The following is a 22,109-nucleotide window of genomic DNA, read 5'->3' on the forward strand; positions in this document are numbered from 1 at the left end:
TAGTTACTTTCCTTATATCAAAGAAGACATTTGGCATTTGTTTTTTAGGGATTGGCTAGCTTCACTTAGCATAATCTGCTCTAATGCCATCCATTTCCCTCCAAATTCTATAATTTTGTCATTTTTAATGCAGAGTAATACTCCATTGTGTATAAATGCCACATTTTTTTTTTATCCATTCGTCTATTGAAGGGCATCTAGGTTGCTTCCACAGTCTTGCTATTGTGAATTGTACTGCTATGAACATCAATGTAGCAGTGTCCCTGTAGCATGCTCTTTTTAGGTCTTTAGGGAATAGACCCAGAAGGGGAATAGCTGGGTCAAATGGTGGTTCCATTCCCAGCTTTCCAAGAAATCTCCATACTGCTTTCCAAATTGGTTGCACCAATTTGCAGTCCCACCAACAATGTACAAATGTACCCTTTTCCCCACATCCTCGCCAGCACTTGTTGCTGTTTGACTTCATAATGGCTGCCAATCTAACTAGAGTGAGATGATATCTTAGGGTGGTTTTGATTTGCATTTCTCTGACTGCTAGCGATGGTGAGCATTTTTTCATGTACTTGTTGATTGATTGTATGTCCTCCTCTGAGAAGTGTCTGTTTAGGTCCTTGGCCCATTTGTTGATTGGGTTATTTGTTATCTTATTGTCTAATTTTTTGAGTTCTTTATATACTCTGGATATTAGGGCTCTGTCTGAAGTGTGAGGAGTAAAGATTTGTTTCCATGATGTAGGCTCCCTATTTACCTCTCTTATTGTTTCTTTTGCTGAGAAAAAACTTTTTAGTTTGAGCAAGTCCCATTTGTTGATTCTAGATATTAATTATTGTGCTATGGGTGTCCTATTGAGGAATTTGGAGCCCGACCCCACAGTGTAGGTCGTAACCAACTTTTTCTTCTATCAGATGCCTTGTCTCTGGTTTGATATCAAGCTCCTTGATCCATTTTGAGTTAACTTTTCTGCATGGCGAGAGAAAGGGATTCAGTTTCATTTTGTTGCATATGGATTTCCAGTTTTCCCAGCACCATTTGTTGAAGATGCTATCCTTCCTCCATTGCATGCTTTTAACCCCTTTATCAAATATAAGAAAGTTGTAGTTTTGTGGGTTAGTTTCTGTGTCCTCTATTCTGTACCATTGGTCCACCCGCCTGTTTTGGTACCAATACCATGCTGTTTTTGTTACTATTGCTTTGTAGAATAGTTTGAAGTCTGGTATCACTATACCACCTGATTCACACTTCCTGCTTAGCATTGTTTTTGCTATTCTGGGTCTTTTATTTTTCCATATGAATTTCATGATTGCTTTCTCTATTTCTACAAGAAATGCCATTTTGATTGGCATTGCGTTAAACCTATAGAGAACTTTTGGTAATATCGCCATTTTGATGATGTTAGTTCTGCCTATCCATGAACAGGGTATATTTTTCCATCTTCAATTTCTATCTTTAGGGTTCTGTAGTTTTCATTGTATAAGTCTTTTACCTCTTTTGTTAGGTTGATTCCCAAGTATTTTATTATTTTTGAGGTTATTGTGAATGGAGTGGTGGTCCTCATTTCCATTTCAGAGGGTTTGTCGCTGATATACAGGAATGCCTTTGATTTATGCGTGTTGATTTTATATCCTGCCACTTTGCTGAATTCATTTATTAGCTCTAATAGTTTCTTTGTAGACCCTTTTGTGTCTGCTAGGTATAGAATCATGTCATCTGCAAATAGTGATAGTTTAAGTTCTTCTTTTCCTATTTTTATGCCTTTAATTTCTTTCGTCTGTCTAATTGCTCTGGCCAGTGTTTTGAGAACTATGTTGAACAGAAGTGGTGAGAGAGGGCATCCCTGTCTTGTTCCAGATTTTAGAGGGAATGCCTTCAATTTTTCTCCATTCAGAATGATGCTAGCCTGGGGCTTAGCATAGATTGCTTTTACAATGTTGAGGTATGTTCCTGTTATCCCTATTTTTTTGAGAGTTTTGAACAAAAAGGGATGCTGTACTTTGTCGAATGCTTTTTCCACATCTATCGAGATGATCATATGGTTCTTATTTTTAAGTCTATTGATGTGGTGAATAGCATTTATTGATTTCCGTATATTGAACCAGCCTTGCATCCCAGGGATGAATCCTACTTGATCATGGTGTACAATTTTTTTGATATGATTTTGTATCCGATTCGCCAGAATTTTATTGAGGATTTTTGCATCTAGGTTCATTAGAGATATAGGTCTGTAGTTTTCTTTCTTTGAAGTATCTTTGTCTGGTTTAGGAATCAGTGTGATGTTGGCCTCGTAGAATGAATTTGGCAGTTCTCCCTCTTTTTCTATTTCCTGAAATAGCTTGAAAAGTATTGCTATTAGTTCCTCTTTAAAGGTTTTGTAAAACTCTGCTGTATACCCATCCGGTCCTGGGCTTTTTTAGTTGGTAATCTTTTGATGGTTTCTTCTATTTCCTCAATTGATATTGGTCTGTTTAGGTTGTCTATATCCTCCTGTCTCAACCTGGGCAGATCATATGATTTAAGAAATGTATTGATGCCTTCACTATCTTCTATTTTATTGGAGTATAAGGATTCAAAATAATTTCTGATTATCTTCTGTATTTCTGAAGTGTCTGTTGTGATATTGCCTTTTTCATCCTGTATGCTAGTAATTTGAGTTCTCTCTCTTCTTCTCTTCATTAGCATGGCTAAGGGTCTGTCAATCTTATTTATTTTTTCAAAGAACCAACTTTTAGTTTTATCAATTTTTTCAATTGTTTCTTTTGTTTCTATTTCATTAATTTCAGCTCTGATTTTAATTATTTCTTGCCTTCTACTACTTTTGCTGTTATTTTGCTCTTCTTTTTCTAGGATTTTGAGATGAAGTATGAGATCATTTATTTGTTGGTTTTTTCTTTTTTTAAGGAATGAACTCCATGCAATGAATTTTCCTCTTAGAACTGCTTTCAATGTGTCCCATAGATTCCGATATGTTGTGTCTGTGTTTTCATTTATCTCTAAGAATTTTTTAATTTCCTCCTTAATGTCTTCTATAACCCATTGATCATTCAGTAACCTATTGTTCATTCTCCAAGTGATGCATGATTTTTCCTTCTTTCTTTTATCATTGATTTTCAGTTTCATTCCTTTATGGTCAGATAAGATGCATGGTATTATCTCTACTCCTTTATATTGTCTAAGAGTTGCCCTGTGACATAATATATGATCTATTTTTGAGAAGGATCCATGTGCTGCTGAGAAAAAAAGTGTAACTGCTTGATGTTGGGTGGTATATTCTATATATGTCAATTAAGTCTAGGTTGTTAATTGTGTTATTGAGTTCTATAGTTTCCTTATTCAACTTTTGTTTGGAAGATCTGTCCAGTGGTGAGAGGTGTGTTGAAGTCTCCCATGATTATTGTATGGTGGTCTATTAGACTCTTGAACTTGAGAAGAGTTTGTTTGATGAACATAGCTGCACCATTGTTTGGGGCATATATATTTATGATTGTTATGTCTTGTTGGTGTATGGTTCCCTTGAGCAGTATGTAGTGTCCCTCTTTATCCCTTTTGATTAACTTTGGCTTGAAATCTATTTTATTTGATATGAGTATGGACACTCCTGCTTGTTTCCGAAGTCCATATGAGTGATATGATTTTTCCCAACCTTTCACCTTCAGTCTATGTATGTCTTTTCCTATCAAATGCGTCTCCTGTAGGCAGCATATTGTTGGGTCATGTTTTGTGATCCATTCTACTAGCCTGTGTCTCTTAATTGGTGAGTTTAAGCCATTAACATTTAGGGTTATTATTGAGATATGGGTTATCCTTCCAGCCATATTTGTTTATTTATGTTACTCAATATGGTTTGTTTTCCTCTTTGATTATTTTCCCCCCTTTACTGTCCTACCTCCCACTGTTGGTTTTCATTGTTATTTTGTATTTCCTCTTCCTGTAATGTTTTGCTGAGGATTTTTTGGAGAGATGGTTTTCTAGCTGCAAATTCTTTTAACTTTTGTTTATCGTGGAAGGTTTTAATTTCATCTTCCATCTTGAAGCTTAATTTTGCTGGATACACAACTCTTGGTTGGAACCCATTTTCTTTCAGTGTTTGAAATATGTTATTCCAGGATCTTCTAGCTTTCAAAGTCTGTGTTGAGAGATCAGCTGTTATCCTGATTGGTTTACCCCTAAATGTGATCTGCTTCCTTTCTCTTGTAGCTTTTAAGATTCTCTCCTTATTCTGTATGTTGGGTATCTTCATTATAATGTGTCTAGGTGTGGATCTCTTATGATTATGCACATTCGGCATCCTGTAGGCTTCTAGGATTTGGGATTCTGTCTCGTTCTTCAAGTCTGGGAAGTTTTCTCGGATTATTTCATTGAATAGATTGTTTATTCCTCTGGTTTGGAGCTCTGTGCCTTCCTGTATCCCAATGACTCTTAAGTTTGGTCTTTTAATGTTATCCCATATTTCTTGGATGTTCTGCTCATGGTTTCTTAACAGTCTTGCTGATCTGTCTATGTTCTTTTCAAGTTGAAATACTTTGTCTTCATTGTCTGATGTTCTATCTTCTAAGTGTTCTACTCTGCTGGTAGTATTCTCAATTGAGTTTTTAAGTTGGTTTATTGCTTCCTGCCTTTCTAGGATTTCTGTTTGTTTGTTTTTTATAACCTCTATCTCCCTGTATAGTTGATCTTTTGCTTCCTGGATTTGTTTATGTATTTCATTGTTGAAGAGATCTTTCATTGTCTGATTTTGCTGTCTAATGTCTTCTGTGAGACTCCAGATCATCTGAAGCATGTATCTCCTGAATTCTTTAACTGACATTCCATCTGCTGCAGATATTACCTCTTCTAACGTTGAGTTGACCTGCATTGCTTGTGGTCCTTTCTTTCCTTGTCTCTTCATACTGTTCGCGTTTCTTTCTGCTTCCTGAGACTGTTGTGTTGTTGAATTTTCCCCCTATATATTTGTATTACTCTTGTATAGTTGCAAAGTCTCCCGCGCAGGTACGGGCAGGGGCTCTGCTCCTCCTCCAATTGGGGCACTGTGCCTACCACATCGGCAGGCCGCTGGGCCTGTTCTGCTGGTTGGTAGCAGGTGCGCCTACCTTGCAGGCGCGTTGGGCGGCTCTGCCACTCCCAGGTTGCTGGGCCTGACCTGCTGGTGGGTTGCAGGTCCGGCTACCTTGCAGGCGCGGGGGGAGGGCGCACACCTATTTGTATTTAGACAGTTACTCGAAATGGAGGATGTAATGCTTGGGATGAAAGTTGGGGGGAAGGGGAAGGTAGGTGCTCTTGAAAAGAAAGGAGAGGGAGATAGATAGCATAGAGGAGAATGGAAAGAGCAGTAAACCTTGGAAAGGGAGAGAGAGAGGGAAAAGGGAGAGAAAAAATTAAAATGAAATAGGAAATAAAATTAGGTCTTAGAGGTCCATTTTCTTCTCTTCCCGTAGGCAAAGCTGTGCCCTCCGGGCTGAGTTTTGCCCTCAATGTGTCAATAGCAATCCCTGTAAGGCGGTTCCTGGGAGTCTCTCAATCCTGTTGGTCCAGAGCCGTTTCACTTCTACGGCCCCTCCTCCCCTTCCTCCTGCCAGCCAGCCAGGTCCTGCTCACCGGAGGCAGTTCCCCAAGGATTTGGTTACACTTTCAGCCCCACCGAGTGCTCTATTTCCCTAACTACTGAGCACTCTCGCTGTCATTCATTTAAGCCCCAGTGCTGTGGAGCTGTGGTCTGGGAGTCAATTGTTTAATTTTTCCGGACCCCTTTGGTGGGCACACCTTCGGAATCTGGCAGCTAAGACCATTGGTGTCGCTGCTGGTGGTAATAGGAGTTGGGGGTCGAGGATCCCCTCTACTTCCCTCAGCCCCTACAGTCACAACCACACTGCTGGCGGTAGGAGGAGTTGGGGTCTGGAGTGTCCTCTGTTTCCCTCCGCCCCTACCGTCACATCCTCTCAGTTCGGGGTTGGGGGATTTGGGGGTGGGGAGTCTTCTCTGCTTCCCTCTGCCCCTACAGTCACGCCCTCCTCACTGGCAGTAGGGGGAGTTGGGGGTGGAGAGTCCTTTGGCCCTTACGGTCACGCCCACAGAGAGATTTTGAAGTTTCCCGGTTGTTTGTATCTGGTGTGGGTGGGAGTCACACACCTGCTAAAGTAGATTCCGCTGGGAAGGAATCTCTTTGGCCAAACTTTGGTGACTTCCCCTCTCTGCTATGGCGGGCCCCTGGCTCCTTGCCGGAGTGTCCGAATGGAGGGGTGGAACTGGCTTGTCTCTGGTCTGACAGAATCTCTGGTTTTAGTTCCCAGTTCGCTATTTCGTAAAGGGTTGGTTAGATTCCCTTCACGCTGTCTCGGGGGGGAGCCGTTCCCCAGGTGGGCGGGGCTGTTAGTAGAGCCGGGAGGGCACGGGCTGTCTGCTGGGCCAGGGGGGACACTTCTCGCTGCGCCGGGCCACCGGGGGCTGCCTATAGAGCCGGGCAGCTGCGGCCGCGTGGCTAAGATCCGGGCGGGTGGGGTGGCCGTTCGCTGAGCGAGAGCAGGGCCTCCCCGGGACGGCGAGATGGCGGGTGTCGTCTGCGGGTTCGAGCGGGCCGCGCCGCTCGGGGCCGCTGGCCGCTTTCTGAAGCGGCTGGTGGCCGCGGGATTGTACCTCTGCACCCGCCGGGGGGGCCGCCTGTAGAGCCAGGCAGCTGCGGCCGCGTGGCTACGAGCCTGGCAGGCGTGGTGGCCGTTCGCAGAGCGAGAGCAGGGCCTCCCCGGGATGGCAGTATGGCGGGTGCCGTCTGCGGGTTCGGGCGGGCCGCACCGCTCGGGGCCTCCGGCCGCTTTCTGAAGTGGCTGGTGGCTGCGGGACTTGACCTCCGTGCCCGCGTGGCTGGCCAAGATCCACTTGTCTGGGACAAACTGACACTTCTAATAAACCTACCAATTCCCGGCAGGTCCCCTCTTAATGGAATTTTGCTAGAAGTTCCTCAGTAGGTAGACTGCCGCTGTTCCAATGGGTCTTTCTGATCCCGTTAATGTGGAGACATTGGAATCGCTGCTTCCTCGCCGGCGGCCATGTTGGAACCTCTTTTTTTTTAATTTAAAAAAAAAAAGAAGTAGCTAGGGCTGGGGCTGGGGCTCAATGATAGCACACTTGCCTGGCATATGTGAGGCACTGGGTTCGATTCTCGGCACCACATATAAATAAATAAAATAAAGGTCTATCAACAACTAAAATATATATATATATATATATATATATATATATATATATTTAAAATGTGCCTATTGGGCTTAATTAGATGTAACATGGCCTATACTATGATTTGGATATGATTAGTCCCCCAAAGAGTCATGTGTTGGAAGCTTGGATCCCAGCAGAGTGGTGTTGAGAGGTGGTAGCTCTTTAAGAGGTAGGGCCTGGTGGAAGATGATTAGATCATGGGCAGCACCTTTGGAAATGATTAATGTAGTTCTTTCAGGACTGGGTTAGTTTCTACAAAAATAGACTGCTATAAAAGAATGAGCCAGGACCCTCTGTTTTTTGTTTCCTTGTTCACACACATGCCCCTTCTGCCTGCTACCAATTTGCTTTCAGCTTCTCTACCATGTTGTGATGTAGGCAGGGAACCCTCATCAGATGCTAGCACCATGCTGTTTGGACTTGCCAGCTACCAGAATCATGAGACAAATAAACCCCTTTTCTTTATACATTACCTAGTGTCAGGTATTCTATTAAAGCAACACAAAACAGGCTAAGACACCAAGCTATCTATGCTACTGCTAAGAATTCTGGGTATTCAATAAATCCTTTCTGGTTGGCTATCTTAGAGAAGAGTCTCACTCTAGGAAGAATCCTCCTGGTATATCCAGAATATTTTTCCATTTATAATAGCAACCCTTACTGGAGGGTAGTTGTTACCCAATGAAGCAAAGAGTAATAACAGGTACCATGGCCATATTCCCAGTAGACAAATTTCTCTTTGCTCTTGCTGAGAGCCAAGTCACAGGGTAGATGCTCTTAAACCCCAAACTCACTATTCAGAAAGCTGAGCACTTGATTGGCATTCAGCTTCCCCTTAATTGTGCTCCAAAAAAAGTTCTCAGCTTCACCTCAAGCCTGATACTGACAATCATTTTTCTAATAATCCTGACAACATTCTAAAAATACTTATTCATTCTGCAATTGGGTATTGAAAATCAATCCTTTGTTTCTTTCTCTCCCCCACCCCCACTCCAGATCCCTGGCTGGGGCAGAAAGTCAGTGGTAGAGTACTTACCTAGCAAAACAGAATAAGGGAGGCAGATAACAAGTAACAAACCAACATATTATTAAGACCTGTGAGATGCTACAAAGGAACAGAGGCAGGTGGGTCTAATAAAGAGTCATAAGAGTGAGGTGGGACAAACCTTATGTTCAACCAGCAGGAAAGACATTTTAAAGAGATGGCATTACATTGAGACCAGAAGGATGAGAAAAGCTAAAACCACACAGAGTCAGGCAGAAGAAACAGCAAATACAAATGTGTTGATAAAAATAACAAGGGTGGTTTATTTGAGGAAGGAAAGGCAACCAGTGTGATTCAAGAGAGTTTAAAGCAAAGTGGTAAGAGGTAAGGGAAGAAAAGACCATATTACTGTGGCCTTTTCAGTCATAAAAAATAATTGAGATATTATTTAATGTGCTTTGAAAAGCCCTGAAATGTTTATATCAGGGGATTAATGCAAAAACTAGATTAGTGGGCAGGTAAGTAAATGAATGAATGAATGAACGAATGAATGAACAAATGAATGAACGAACGAATGAATCTAGTTAATGCCCAAGAGCAAGTGTATTTAAAGTGGAAGGAATCTTATATTAATGTAGGGTGCTTATTTTCCTTAAATAAATACAGCATTTCTTTCTATTCAACTGTCCACTTTCTTTCAGATGAGGAGGGTGATGTATTTGGCTGGGACTTTGGAACAAATTCCATGATGTCCTTACATTCACTTTTTAAAGAGAGCAATAACATTAACTGGAAGACTTCCCTGACCCCTTCAGGCAGAATCAGGTCCTCTCTCTGCTGTGTTCTCACACTGCTTAGCACTTTTCTCTGTGAAACAGTTCTCACCACTTTGAATTATAAGTAAGTGTGTTTTAATAGGCTGCGAGCACAGTGAATGCATCTCTGTAACTGTACTTCCCAGCTCAGCATCCAACACACAGTGGGCCATCACTCAATGCTTTCTGAACAAGCAAAAGAATGAGACAGACAAGACATTATTTAAGAAGTCTTCTTAAATAAATGCAAACTAAGAACCAAGTTTCCATCATGATTAGTACTAAAAGAATATTAATTTACAGTCTCCATAATCAGTTCCTCTGACCTGATTATGTGTTGAAGTCCCGAGGTCCTCTACAAATATTACATAAATAGCAGCATATAAATTAAGACAACGCTTGGAAGACTGAGAGATTTGAATTCCCATTCTATAATAAAGCTGTTCTCAATTAATTCAAAGTGCCTTTTTATAAATAATAGCTTCAGAAGCAGGGTTGGTCCCATCCAGCAGTTCCTATTCTGTGTACCCAGACTGTGGCCTTTGACCCTCCGATCCAGAGAAGGTAGGCATCTCTATCTTATAAATGAAAACCTAGCCCTGCCAAAAGAAAACTCATTTAAAGTTACCCAGTTCGTGTGCCAGGGAGCTGATGATCCTAAAATCTTTTTCCTAAGATTCTCTTCTTTTTTTAATACCCACAATGTCTGGATCAATCGTTCTCAAAGCGTGAACCTCAACCAGCAACAACAGCCTCACCTGGGAACTTTCTAGAAATGCAAATTCTCAGCCCCACACAGACTTAATGAATCAAAACTTTCAGGATGAGGAGTTGCCGGGTGAGAGAGGAGGGGAGGAAGAGAAGCCAGCCATATTTTAACAAGCCCTCTGATGATTCAAATTCACAATGAGAAACACTGCTCCTAATAATATATTTTTTAAATATTAATAATTTAAAAATGGATCCAAAGTATGTTCAGTTTATTTCATGTATTATGAAAGTACTTGATTTGAAAAAAAAAATTGTACCTGAACACTTAGATTTACTCATTATCGATTCATTATCCATTATTTTGTTAGATTGACACATTAAATATCGTTTGTACAAGGGCATACAATTTTTGTTTTATTTAATAGTACCAAGCATTTCATCACAATCTTCTAATTGTAATTGAAACTGAATGAAGTAAATGTAACAAATTAAAAATTGCACTTATACTTATTCTGATATCCATCAACATTAATATCAACCGTAAGGCATATGACTTGACCATCATACTTATAAGAGCAAAATGATGTAGCAAAAAGTATACTACAGAATCCATTTCAGGAAGGATGTTTATTGGTTAAAAAGTAAAACAAATGGGGCAGAGTAATGCATTTTCCTTGCATCTGCCAAAAGAAAGTCTTTGCTGAAGAAATTGCATCCAAAAATGGAACTTGGCATTTTTCCCCTGGAGGACTCCAGCTCCATCTTTTAGGGGGACAGAGTTCCTGAATGATCCCTGACTTACAGACTTCAAGCAACTGAGAGTTAATCAAAGGTCTATGAAAGAGTCTCCAAAAGTTCTACTTGCACAGACATAAGCAATGTGTGCTATTAACATGTACAGCAGAATAAGACATCTAAACCCATGAAGAAAGTGGAGCAAATATTCTTACAATGGGTTTCAGTTAATAAATATCCTTAGGGACGAATACTTTAAGGTAGTATGTTAACGATCCTAATTGTATATTTTCAAATGAGTAAGCACTCTGGTGTTCCTGAACAGCAGCTGTTTGAGACCTAAGTTGAGAAGTTTTGGTTTTCATTTTGGACCTTTACTAAGGAAATCAGTGTTAAAACTAAAGTCAACTTGGAATATTTTGGAGTTGATAATCCAGGCTAAACATTATGGGCTTTTCACATTTCTACTTTTGAACACTTAGCTACCAAATGGCCTCCTTCACCTTCCTATTCTCTCTCTCTCTCTCTCTCTCTCTCTCTCTCTCTCTCTCTCTCTCACACACACACACACACACACACACACACACACACAAATATAAAGGATTCAAAAAGCTGTTAATACTCCTTGATTAACTTTGGCAGATTCTATAGTCTCTAAATCATTTTCATGATGGCACATTGCATTCCAGGACAGGTTATCAATTTTGTGTCTCAATGACAGTCCTGTCCTTTTCCACTTACATCCTTTACTCCCTTCCCAGGGGAAATTGTTCCTAACCAGAAGGTAGAAAAGTATTTGAGGAAAGTGTCTGGAAGGTTTGACTGCTGAGAAGACCAAAAGTTTGGACTTAACATAAATATATCGGATTACTTAAAGACTCAGTTACAATAAATAGGATGAAATTAACCCTTGATTAAAATATGAATAAGTTAAAAAAAATAATAATAGTTGTCTGTTATTGTGACATACTTCTGTGTGCCAGGCTTATTTCTAAGCTACTGGTCAACCTTATCTCTTTCACCTACTCCCTAGGTAGATGGAAACAGTCTCCAGCTGGAAACAAACTCAGAAAGACTTGTGCAACTACAACCATATCAGGACTTTGTGGGAGAAACTTTAAACCCAGGTCTTCCTAACTTCAGAGTTTATGCTCCTTTTAATATACCACAATGAATGAAGGAATAATTGCTTTTTCATTGTGCGTTTCCAATGAGAGTAGAGAGCACTGGACACTTGATGGCTCCTTCACTGTTAGCAGAGCTATTCAAAGGGGGCTCTTTGTTAAGAAAATGTCTCTTGCACAGTCTTATTTTTTTTGGGGGGGAGTCTTTTTAAGTATATGTGACAGTAGAACTGCACAATCTTTTTGAATACTTTTTAAAATTTTTAATTGACACATAGTAATTGTATATAGGTATGGGGTACCATGTGATGTTTCAACACATGTATGAAGTGTGTAATGATCAGATCAGGGTGATTGGCATATCTAGCACCACAGACATATGTCATTTATTTGTGGTAGGGACAATTCAAAATCCTCTCTGCTAGCTATTTTGAATATTCAGTTAATTTTTGATAACCTTAGTTATTCCTATGACACTGACATCAACTTCTCCTATTGTCCAAAGCTTTAGTGCCTGTATACTATGGTGTAGATCACTTAGTTGAAATGGGACCAGAGGAATCTAGTTACAGCTCAGATTGAGTGTAAAAGTCACTAAACTTCCCTCGAAAACAGGGGAGAGGAAAACATGGAGCAGGAGTTTTGGGAAGGATGGCAGTAGCTTAAGCTGGGGCAAGCAGAGGTTATCATAAAAAGCAGAGAATTCCAGAAGGAGAGGCATGGTGTAGTAGGGGCTCTAAACCCAAATTTCACCTGCTTTGACAATTTCCTCCAGTTCAGCAGTACTGATACTTGCATGATCAGACTCAAAAAAAAAAAAAAAACTCACAATGCCTATCTGGTACAGAATTACTCCCCAGCTCATCAATAAGTTTTAGTATAAAGGGGTAATAATGCATGTATCAACAGCATAGTATGAGAGAAAAGAAAGAATTATTTTTAATTTTTTTGTCTGGATATTTCACATTTTCTAAATAAATCAAATAGAACCTAGCCTAGGCTAATTTTTATCAGGGTAACATTGTATTCATTTTGCTCACATCAGCAGGATGGAAGTTCCCAGAGAAGAAAAGAGATATGCATCCCAAACAAACTGGCTATTTTTCAGTTTGCAAAATTATGAAATCGCCCTTTGGAATATTATTGTCTTTCAGAGAAAAAAGAATCTTTTATGGTACTGAGACAACAAGAGGCCAAGAAAAAAAGAGTGCCACAATTAATTCCTTCCTTTATCAAATGTTTATTGAGCACTTCTTACATGATAGGTACTGAGGGAAATAAAAAAGATGAATAAGACCTTCCACTGTGACAGTCTATTTGAAGATGTATATACATAAACAATTGTGAACATTAAAACAGAGGCTGTAGCAAGGTTTGTACAGAGTCCACTGGATCACAGAGAAGGGAGTCATACATTTAATCTGTCTCTGAGAAAATTTCACCAGAGAAAGGATGTTGAGTTGCTGCCGGTGTGCAAAGGGATTCTGCACATGTGCTCATGTGCTCCCCATGACCAGGAGGCAAGACAACATGTGGACTCATTGGAGAAATTCTCTCTGTGCACAGAGGAAGAGGGGTTTTTTTTAATTAATGTTATATAGCTAACATCTACTCTTTTAACACTTTACATGCAACATTAGCTCACTTAATCCTCAAAGCAATTTTCAGAATAATTCAAATTTTGCAGGTGAGAAAAATGAGGTTGAGAAAAGCTAAACATGATCAATGTGGGAAAAACTAACTCAGGAACACAGACACTAGAACATAAGTTCTAACCACTGCACAGCACTGCCCGTGTGGCAATGCCCACAGCACATGAGGACAGAAATGTCCAATGCAAACGACTATATGTCTTGCAACAGAGTTTAAATTTGGTAGTGCATAACCATCAAAGATTTCAAGGTAGAGAAATAACAATCAGATTTTTATTATAGAAATATTGCTCTGGTAGACCACGAAAATTGGAGGTTGGAGCACCTGGTAAGAATTTGTTGCAAAAAGACAGGCAATAGATAATGAAGGTTTCCTTGTGATTGTAGTTTGCAAAGAAGAAATACAAAAGACAGTCATTTAGTGGTAGTATTAACAGGGTTTGGTGACACTGGGAAGATTAGGTGGAGAGTACATAGAGATAGGGTCCAGGATGCCTGAGGTGATTCCCTCCATCAAGCATTAACTGAGGTAAAAGTGTGAGGAAAGTTAAGAGTTTGGTTAAGGTTGTTAGTAAGTTCACTTTGGATGTGTTGAGTTTGTAGTACTCCTAGAATAGAGTTCAGGTTTCGAGGAGATATAAATTCTTTGCCAAGTCATGGACATAGCTGAAGGCTTGGAGATGGATAAACTGAATAGTGATGATCAATCTCATGCAGAGTGAAATTTTTTTTAAAAAGTACCTAGGGTGCAATCCTTGGGCATAAGAGCTGAGAAGAGGAAGAAGGACTCAAAAACAAGGAAGGAAGGGAAGGAGGGAGGGAGGGAGGGAGAAAAAGGGAGGGGGAAAGGAAGGGAAATTGAGGATGAAGGAGAAGAACTTAAACAAAAAGAGTGACTTCATGACTTTTGCTTCAAATGGATGGATCTAGAGGACTGTTATCTAAGCAAAATGATCCAATCCCAGAAAAACAAAAGGTGGAATATTCTCTCTCATTTGTGGATGCTGAAACACATGGGGCAGGGAATAGAAATTCAGTGGATTAAACAAAGGGGGATGAAGGGAAGGGAGACGGGACAGGAATAGGAAAGACATGGAATGAATCTGACTTAACTTTTCTATGTACATATATGAATACACCACAGTGAATCTTCACCTCATGTAGAACCACAAGACTGGGATCCTAATTAGAATAAGATGTACTCCATATTTGTATAAATATGTTAAATATACTCTACTTCCATGTATAACTAAAAAGAATAAAAATAAATAAATAAAAGAATAGGATAATCTTAAATTTCTGAAATATAATATTGCTTCTAATAGAGATTTAGGTATATGATTCCCCCAATATTTCTATTTATTTTCCATAAATTTAAATGGTACCTTAAAAATACAATTATTTTAGTAGAAGAATTCACTATATTATTTTCAGGTAACCAGCAAAGAGATCTTCTAAGGCACAGATTCTCTGCCAAAATCAGTAATTTCAAGATGGATTTTTTTAAGTGTTCTTAAACATACAAAAGTTTTGTCACAGACTTCTGTTAAGGTCTGTAAACTAGTCAGGATGGTGCCTGGCAAATGTTAGAGTCTGTAAACAAGTTTGGATGGCCCCTGGCATTTTGCCAGAGGGAGTGGTTTATAAAGTAACTCCAGCTAGCCATTAAGTGTGGAGATTCCTTATTGGTTGACTGATGTATCTAGTTTATACTAATTGAGATAAGCTGTGTGAAATGTATAAATACCTCTGTTGTCCTACAATAAACGGCTTCCACTCCTGCTGTATCAATCTACACAAGTTGATTCCTTCCCCCTTGATGTTCTGTCTCACGTTGGTCCAAGAGCAATGGAATTGGCCATCTATGGAGTGAGATCTCAAAACTTTAAGCTGCAGATAATCATTTCCTCCTCTAAGATGTTCTCGTCAGGTATTTTGGTCACAGAGACAAAAAAAAAGTGACTAACACACAGTTAAAGGTAATTCAAAGCTAAGAAATGTCAGATCACAGGTGATTTTCATTACTTGTATGCAGAGTGAAGAAACCAGACACTGGATTGCCATGGAGTTAAGAAGCCTTGTCATTTGGGGTAAAGAAGGAACAGAACAGAAGATTGACAGGTCAAAGAGTGACAGAAGCGGGTGTAGTTCATATGGCAGGACCTTCTGTGTAAGACTCAGGCTAATGAGGACACAGATGAATATTACTCATGCTAGCATTCTATTAGAGAAACACTAAAAATTGAACAAAATTCTGGACCCAAAGCAACTAGATGTATCAACAATTATATAATGTCTTTCCCAATGCTTCATTTTATTCATCAGGCTATATAATTTATATGTGTGTGTATAGACAAATGTGGTAACCTTAGAATCTCTTTTTATCAATTCCTTTTACTTCATGAGAAAGTTATACTAATGAAACCTAAATTCATGATTGTAGTTTCAAAAAAACCACCATATTTTATGTTTCTATACTTGAGTTTTTCTTTTCTAATAATATACTACAGTATTGTTTTATTATGAATCCCTGACTTCAGTATTAACTGTTGCACATCTCTGAACAAATAACTGAGCCTTTGCAAGCTTCTATATTCTTATATATTAAAGATGGTTGGAAATATCTGCATCATAAAAAGGTGTGAGTGCCTCAGGCCACCCTGTATAGTTAAAGAAGCCACCCAAGGCTCTAAAACTTAAAGAAAATCCTAATTTGAAAATCAGCAAGTCTAATACTAACAGGTTTTAAAGACTGGCATGAAGGCAGACACAGTCAGCTTGGAAGTCAAATCTACTGCTGGGGCTACTGGGTGAGGTCACTGTTAAGAATACACAGGAAAAAAATTATATAGGTCAGTGTGCGGGATGGCACTAGCCATGTTCTCCAAAGGGAAAATTCAGATTGGCAATTATTTTATTAATTAACTTATTTCATATAACTTTTGAGTCACATATTCAAATTAATATGTACAACTGTTTTATAAAGCTATGTAAATACACGCTCGTTTTCAGCTAGTGATGGATAGATATATAGTAGACACCTATTATTTTTAATTGCCGCAGTCTTGGCTGGGCACAGAATCACGAGCCACTCAAGCAGGAACAAAACTTTATTTTGAAAAAGCCGCCAATACTCTGTAGGCGCTGGCAAGCCAAACCCGGTCCTCCCACGCGGGCCTCCACCGGAACTGCGCGTTCCCCGGAACCGGGGGTCCCCCGGACCTCCCCCAGAATTCCCTCCTACTATCCTTCCCCAACCAATGGGAACTCTCCATGAGTCCCGTAACATGAGTCCGGTAGCAGGCCAAGGTGAACAGCGGGAGTCCAATTTCCATATGAATGTAAATCTTAACATAATCATCTCAGTGGCTAGCTGGCGTCACTTTACAACCAAAGGTGCCATACATCGTATATTTGCTTGTGGCTCCTAGCATTTAATTATCATATTAAATGCTTTAACAGATAATACTAATCAAATGAGTACTTACTCTTTGTCATGCAGTGTTCTAAACACTTGACATTTATTAATTCAGTGCTGAAAACAAAGTCAGTAGTATGATCATTTTCATGATAAGAAAGATAAGAAAGCTAGATATAGATAAGAAAGCTAGACAAAGTGTGGGTAAGTAATTTATCCAAGGTTGTACAGCAAGTAATTTGCAGCCCCAGAATTCGAATGCATCACTCTATACTCTGTGCTATAAATATTCATTTACCAACTACTATCTTATAAGCATTATACTGTGTATAGGGAAACGAGAGAGATTTGTCCCTACTTTCATGGACTTTATAAAATAGTGGTAATGCAAACAAATTACCAATTAAAATACAATGTGCTAAGTATTATAATGTAGGAGGTACATAATGCCTTGAGAACACATAGTAGGAGCACAACTTGGATATTGAGGTGGGGGGTGTTAGGTAAGGATTCCTTGAAACAGTAAAAGTGGTTCATCAGGAAAAAGAAAGTTGGAGGTCAGAGGGTGAAGAGGAATGAGAGAAGGACAATGCCCAAGGGCAAGAGAAAGCATTTGCAGAACAGAGAAATCTATAAGTATTTCTGAAGTTGAAGAAAGGATGCAAGAGACAGGAGGTGAAATGGGAGATATGGAAAAGAGCCAGATTTGGATTCTATCCTAAAACAAAAAGAAGCCATTAAATGGTATTAGAAGAGAGGATGTTTGAAATGCATAAAAGTTACTATGGTATAATCCCAGTAACCCAGGAGGCTGAGGCAGGAGGATAGCAAGTTAGAGACCAGCTTGGGCAAGACCCCATCTCAAGACAAAAAAATTAAAAAATAAAACATCTCAAGACAAAAAAATAAAAATAGTTGGGGGTATAGCTCAGTAGAACAGCATTCCCTGGTTCAATCCCCAGCTATGGGGGAAAAAATAAAAATATTATAGCTTCTGTGTAGAGCTTGGATAGTAAGAGGACAAGAATGAAGGCAGCAAGGCCATTAGCAAGAAAGCAAGTTGTGTTGAAAAAAAAAGGCAACAATACTGTCCTGGACTAGCATAACAGGGAAAAATGAGGACAGAACAAATTTAGAAAATCTTTAGTTTAAAAAAAAAAAAAAAACAGACGTAGTAAGGAAGAGAAGTGAAAAGAGCTGTCAGGGTTGACTATCAATTCCCTGGTTTGACATTTTTTTTTTTTTTCCAGCAGGGCACAGCAGCCTGACATAGTATTAGAGGATACAAAGAGCTACATTGAACCATGGTCAGGGTTCTGCTGGTGTGTAGGACCCTGGGACAAGTGGTTGGAGTTGCAGCAAGAGAATAATTAAAAGAATGGAATACAAAACCTAAGTTCATTAGGAAAGAAGAGAGAGAGACGTTAGAAGGTACAGCATTTGAGTTGAAAAGACCATAAACACAGGAAGTGATTAACTTTTGTTCTCTATAGTGGTTGGATGCTAGAAAGGGAGCACCAACCTGATGGATTTTTAACTAAGTATTGAAGTTATGAGCAGTTTGTTATGAAAAGGAATATGAACAACTATTAAGTTTGACACATCAATATTGGCAATGTAACAAGTCAATATCCCAAAATTAACATATAGTCTATTTTTTAATTACAACATCATTGAGAAATCCTGATTTTTCACTTGATTTTTGTTATAATATTGCTGAAATGTATATTAAAATTTTTGATATGATCATGGTTATAGTCTACATCTTTAAAATAGCAAATATGTAGCATGTCCTACTTTAATAATTAAAAAATTCTAGAGTAAAAAAAAAAAAAAAAAAAGGACATTGTTACTTTATGACAAGAGGAAAAGCAACATCCAGGCACTTAGGTAGGCAAAGGGAAGTGGAAAAGTGGTGATACTTGTTTTTCCAAACTGTTACTGGAAACTTTTCCCTACTTTTAAAGAGAAAAAAAAAAGTTTCTTTGTGTTGACTTTCCAAGTTTCTGTGAGCATTCTGAATTTAATCTGAGTGCCGATCTCTCATATTGACAGAACAGGGCTGGCGTTGAACTTTCCACACAGAATTTTGCAGATACCTTCACTTTTGTGAGGATGAACTGGTGTCAGCCATGAGCAAAATGGGTTGAAACTGTTTGGCTCAGGTGTTCCCTTGGACAGCAAGGACTTCACTAAATTAGTAAATGGGCTTGCTAGGGTATGGGAAACCATATCAGGAGTCTTGTTGATTTTACTGCCATCCCTCAGGTGGAAGTCCAACAACTGCGTTCAGTTCAGCTTCAATTTACTGGCCAGAGGGATGCTATGTCTGAATTTTTGCCTTGGGACTGGCAAATTAGACAAAATAAAACAAAAAAGTAATATGATAACTTAAAAAAAGCCACCTAGGGTTTTTGTTGTTGTTGTTTGCTTGTTTGTTTTTTTAGCATAGACTTTATGGTTACAGGGATTGGCTTTAACTGAAAAAGTCCATGAAACCTAAAGGTCATAACTGAGATCAACAATTCAATATTGTCTCATCAGGTGTCTCAAAGCCCTTATTTATTTTTCTGTAAATGTGTCTTGGCCAGGTGGCAAGGGTAGACATTAAAGTGAATTATTGGAAACCCAAAAAAAAAAAAAAAAAAAAGGTACAGCATTCAAGGAACTAGAGGTCTTTATCTGGATGAGGAAGAGATGTAGCAAGTGAGAAAAGAAAAAGATTATAGTTTGTGATCAGCAAATAGGGTATTTAAAATATCAAAGTGGCAGTGGTTCCATGGAACATGAGGTGTAAAGGATGACATGACCTTTGATAATGCCAAGAGACTAAACAGTAAATACAGTAGCAATTGACATAGAACAGAAGAAATATCAGTCCTGAAAAGACACCACACTGGCACTGTAACTCAGGACATAACAAATAAAGCTTAATGTAAAAGGTATTTTTAAAAAAAGAAATAAGCAAATTATCCTACCTCTCATTATTCTTTTCTTACATTAACACCTCGAAGGAAAAAATGAAATTTGAACAACATAAATATGCAAAATTATCAGCATATAGGAGATAATTTTTCTATTTTCAAAAGACTCAAGACTCATATTTAAGTCACAAAAAACAAATATATTAAGCACAGGAGAAGAACTATAAGAACTATATTTGTAACCCAAATAAATCACAATTTTAAGAAAATAAGTAATCATTTATAAGATATTAAAATACTAATAATTTGGATGTGAGATCATGTTTAATTCTTTCTCCACAATGAGTAGAAGATGTTCAACCTGCAACATTCACAAAAGAAACTATTTACTTCTTTTTTGTTTGTTTGTTTAAAAAGAAAGAAGACTCTGAAAATTGTTCACTGGTGGAATGACCCAAACATCTCTTCTCCATTGATAGTGAATTTTATTTTAATAAATTTATAAACATGCAGCTCATTAAAATCTTCAGTCTCAGCAAAGCCTACGGAATATCAAGATAATTTTAATGCCAAATAGATGACAAAAGAAGGTAAAATGTTTTTCAATTGTATGAGCACAGCTACGGCACTCGGCTTGAAGTTACAGGAAAAGATGTAATATTTTCTCTGCCTGCTTGCTTATCATCCTATTTATCAAAACCCAATTTGAACATATTATTTTAGATCAGGCCAACATAATTTTAGCAGACTTAGGCTTGCTACTGAATAAGGTATATGGTATCTGTATTCTCCATAGAAATAATGAGAAAGAACCTCATCTATATGTATGTATACATATATCATATCCCTCAAATAGAACACAGATTTTTTTTTAAAGATGGCAACAACCCAATGATCTTCCCACTAGTATGGCTAAAATACTAAACCTCTAGATAGTTTCATGTGGACTTGAGCTTGATTGTTTCTTATTTCTGCTTCAGAACCCCATGTTCATGTGCATGTAATTTCCACAGAGGCGGAAATGTGGATGCTGTGGGTCAGTGAGCATTCCTTTCCAGGGTGCTTCTGAGATGAAGCCCCACGATTAACACAGGGCCCTTAATGATGGGCGGGGGACTAAGCATTCCAAGATTGGCCTGGATTCCTGCCAGAAGGGAGAGAAAGGGGTCTTTGTATGTGGACATCTGAAAGGCAGGCATAAACATGTTAGTTGATACTTAACACCCAAACCCAGTGCCAAAACCGTTAGCTCCCCTCAATAGCCTACTCTGGTTTCAACTGTCCACAACAATGGAGCAGCCACCTCAATATACAAAACTTGCTCTTTAAACATCCTCAGAGGAATTCCCAAAATAGCAGCTGTTAGAAGCAAACAGACTCTAATTCATTGACATATGCAGACCTTTTAATGTTTTTCTGGATACAAGATTTTTTTTCTTTTGGTACCTACACGATCTATGCATTTTTAATAATTACCTTGTGGATTATGTGATGCAATTCCTCCAGGCACTTGCAGAAGGAGCCCTGGATTCATAGTCAGATGAAATTGTTAGTTTTTACAGCAAGACGCCCAACTAATTTATGTGGTGATTTTTTTTATACATTTTCACCCTGGTTTCCCTTCCCTGCTGTCCTCACCCCCTTTCTTCTTCAGTACATTAAGAGATTCTGATGTGCCCGCAGCAACATGCACCCGGTGGTGGCTGAGTATAGAGATCCCAGCCAGACTACCCTGCAGAGGCGCCTGGCCATGTGTGCCGCCTCAGCAGAGCTGGCTCCCTTGGAATCCCCTCTGGGACTCCTCTGCCACCAGGGCTAATCTCACACCTTCAATAACATTTGTGGGCTCAGCTTAGTTCCTGGAAGACAGTTATCTATGTTACATAAATTCCATATGGGAGGTAAGCAACCTCCTATCTCTAGAGAACCAATTGGCCAGGCAGGCTGCTGGGGAGGCAGCTCCAGAAACTTCAGCTTATAAGTAGCCATGTGTAGCCAGATAAGAGAATAAAATGGTATGCTTGCAGTTCAAAGGGCTTTGATTCTCTTCTCCTTATATTTATTCATGCAAAATAGTAACTCTACATTAAGAAGTCATTGGGAGTTTATATATATATAAAAGGCAAACCTGTACGTGGAAGATGGTTGACATATTTCCAAATGAACCAGGGTACACCTCTGAAATATTGGTTCTCATCAGGCAGCTCATTTCTAGCTACTACAGGACATTGGCCATGATATGGATGCCTATGTAGGAAGGTAACATCAGCAGTTCTAAGTAGATAATTATTCCTAATGAGAAACTCATTTAATAAGTGCAATTACAAAACCCTACTAAAATTAAAACTATTCAATACATTCATAAAACTAAGTATTTCTAAGAATACATATAGTGATTTTTAAATATCAATCTGATAATATCTTAGATATTAGTAAGCTGTAAACTTTATCACTCTTCCTTTCTAATTTTTAATCAAATGCAATATTTCTGGAGATGTTGCTAAAAAACACTGGCTTTTATGGAGTGATAGTGTGTAGGAGA

The 22,109-nt window shown here is 38.9% G+C and overlaps 1 long non-coding RNA gene across 1 annotated transcript in view; it reads left to right on the plus strand.

The window, feature by feature from the left end:
• The first annotated feature begins 215 nt into the window (after positions 1-215).
• LOC308648711 overlaps positions 216-22,109 on the plus strand; it is a 627,872-nt gene continuing 605,978 nt past the window's right edge. The window contains exon 1 of the long non-coding RNA XR_014021905.1: positions 216-378. This is a non-coding gene — a long non-coding RNA (uncharacterized lncRNA). The remainder of the gene's footprint in view (positions 379-22,109) is intronic.

This window comes from Spermophilus citellus (genome assembly GCF_964194105.1).
Source record: "Spermophilus citellus genome assembly, chromosome: 5".
NCBI lineage: Eukaryota > Metazoa > Chordata > Mammalia > Rodentia > Sciuridae > Spermophilus > Spermophilus citellus.